The sequence below is a fragment of the Arachis stenosperma genome, chromosome 9, assembly GCF_014773155.1.
Source record: "Arachis stenosperma cultivar V10309 chromosome 9, arast.V10309.gnm1.PFL2, whole genome shotgun sequence".
Lineage (NCBI taxonomy): Eukaryota > Viridiplantae > Streptophyta > Magnoliopsida > Fabales > Fabaceae > Arachis > Arachis stenosperma.
The window spans coordinates 47,783,369-47,786,493 of record NC_080385.1 but is presented as its reverse complement, the minus strand read 5'-3'; positions in this window follow the sequence as shown (position 1 = coordinate 47,786,493).

Sequence of the window (3,125 nt, the reverse complement as noted above, 5' to 3'; positions counted from 1 at the left end):
ATTGTTGGAATTCTTTATTGATGTTATATTTTGTTGCTTGGTTTGACTTGCTCATGCTTGATATTTGTATATACCAAGTGCTTTTAGAATTACCTTCAAAGCATTCTAAATATTTTGAATTGCATGTTTTGCCCACTATGTAATTTGAATTCACTATCATGACTAGGCAATTATATATAATCGATGCATTTTTTGTTAGGTGATGCTTGTTTATGATTGATCTTGATTTACTTTACCAAATTCATGCATTGAGATTTTGGAATTGTGAAATTGGATCGTAAGCTTACCTAGTGACATATTTTTGAGCTTTTCAACCTTTGTGGACCATGCTTGCTATGTGATTGATCTCACCGTATATCTTTCTTTTCCTAAGCTGCATCGCAACCATATTTCCCACTTCATATCAATTAGGTGATGTAAACAAACTTCAATGTGTATCATTGATTGATGTGTGAGCTCTATATTTCATTTGGTCCATTAAGTCATCTTGCACATCAACCAATGTCCATTCAATATCCATTTCACAATTGCCTTATTATTGCTTGAATGCTTTTATGCTTCTTTATTACTTGTTTGTTTATCTTAACCTACAAGTTTTCTTTAAAGTATTTCAAGCACACTAGAATGAGTGAAGTGCATACTTCTTTTGTGTAACTGTGACACAGCTTTCTATGCTAGTGTGTGTGTTCTAAATTGCATGCAACTTAGAACTCACACACTAGTTTTTCTTAATGTCATACACTAATTCACTCACTTCATTTTATTGATCATTACTTCATTCAAACAATATATGCTTTTGTGCTTTTACATTTATTTGTCTTACTATTTTATTTTCTATATTTCAGGATGACCCACCAGTTGAGGGTGGCAACCCATGTAGTCGTTGTACCCCCTTTGTTCATCTTAGAATACAATGAGGACAGTGCAAACTTCTAAGAGTGGGGAGGTCGTCTGACCAATTGGCCGATTTTTTGGTGAAATTTCTAATATAAACATTTTCACATTTTATTTATTTTCTTTTATTACTATGTCTTCTAGAATTCTTAGTTGCATTTTCTTGGATTGCATATATATAATAATCTTAGTCAAAATAATAAAATTTTTCAAGAAAAATATTCTTAATAGGGCATTGACATCCCAATTGATTTGAGTTAAAATATTTTTCATTGAAACATGCATGATTTATACATTGTGGAACATGGTTTTTGAGATAAGAACACACAACCATGTGAGTTTTGAGCCTAATTGTGTGGTTACATGATATAACCACTATTTTTCATTCTTGTGTGTATTATTCTCTTTCTATGATTGTAATCTTTGATTTGTTTGATTCTTTATGTCCATTATTTTGTATATGAATGCATTTATATGATTAAGGCCTTTATTTCTTTTGAGCTCACTTACACAAATGGCCTTACCCTTTTATCCACCTTTGTTAGCCAATTTTGAGCCTACTTGAATCTCCTTTTGTTCTTAATTTTAACATATCACTACCTCTAAGTGAAAAATAATAAATGTCCTTAATTTGGATCTTTGATTAGTTTAGGCTAGTGAGAGTGTGTATCATTCAAGTGTGGAAAAGTTTGGGAATTTGGTTGAGATAAAAATATATTTTTTATACTTTTGTTGAAGATCTTGGGAATTTGATACATACTCATGCATTAAATGTTTAAACCATATGCATTGATACTCTTGCATATATTCTATTTTGAAAAAAAACAAGAGAAAAAAATAAAAAGAAGAAAAAGCAAAAGTAAAAAAGAAAAAGAAAGTAATAAAAAGGTGACAAAATGTCCCAAATAAAAATAATAAGAATAATCCATATGGGATGTGAATTGAAAAGAATGCATGAGTGTGTGAAAAAGTGAAGAATTGATAGTTAGGTTTGTTTTTGAATTATATAGGTTGTTATATGTGTTAGGTGAGAGTTTAAGTTACTCAAAGATTCAAATTTCAAGCTCACTTGACCAAATACAATCCTTACCTTTACCCTAGCTCCATTACAACCCTTGAAAAGTCCTCATGATATTTGTATGCATACATTGAATAATTGTTGATTGTTAGATGAAAAATAAATCTTGGAAAGCAAGATTAGAAGAAAATTGAGTGAATCAACCCTAAAGACTTGAGCGACTAGAGTGTATACACATCCAGTGAGCGTTCGATTGCTCAATTCTATGTTTTCACCGGTTATTATTTCTTATCTTGCAAGTTTGTAAACTCTTTTCTAGAACACAATTCAATTGTGGATTTGATGCCTTAGCCCTTATGTTTATATATGTATTCTTGGAAACTGATTTATTTTGACCAAGTACTTGTATGCATTGCATATAGATAGTTAACTTTGAATAAATGTTAATACCCATTTCTTGTATCTTTCTTGAATTTAGCATGAGGACATGCTATTGTTTAATTGTGGGAAGATTGATAAACCACAATTTTATGATTTATCTTGTATTGAATTTGGTGGATTTTATCAACTTTTCTTACATTTATTCATTAAAATAGCATGATTTTGTAATTCTTCCTAAATTATGCTTAAGAGTGAAAACATACTTTTTAGACCTTAAAATTGCTAAATTTAATTCACTTTAATTCCGTTAGATGCCTTGATATGTTTGTTGTGATTTCAGGCTTATAAGGAAAGAATTGGATTGAAGAAGTGAAGAAAAAGCATAAAAAGTGAAGAATTCATAAAGAAATGAGGATTTGGTGAATTCATGACGACGCGTATGCGTGACACTCGTCACGTGACTTCATTAAAGAAAATCTGGCTGGCGATTTCTGAGCTACTTCACGCCCAAATTCAACTCATTTCTGAAGTATTTAAAGCCAAATTCAATATGAAACAAGGGGAGAGCAATTATGTTTAGAATAGAAACATGCATTAGGTCACATTCTAGAGAGAGAAGCTCTCTCTTCTCTCTAGAATTAGGGTAGAATTAGATTAATTGCATCTTAGATTTAGGTTTTATTTCTTGTCTTAATTTAGTTTCCTTTGCTTTTTCTTGTTCTATTGCTTTAATTTTCTTAGTTATTCTTGTTAATTTCTTATTTTAGTCACTTTTATGTTTATGAACTCGTTGTTGATTTTAATTTCCATTAATACAATTTATGTTTTCATG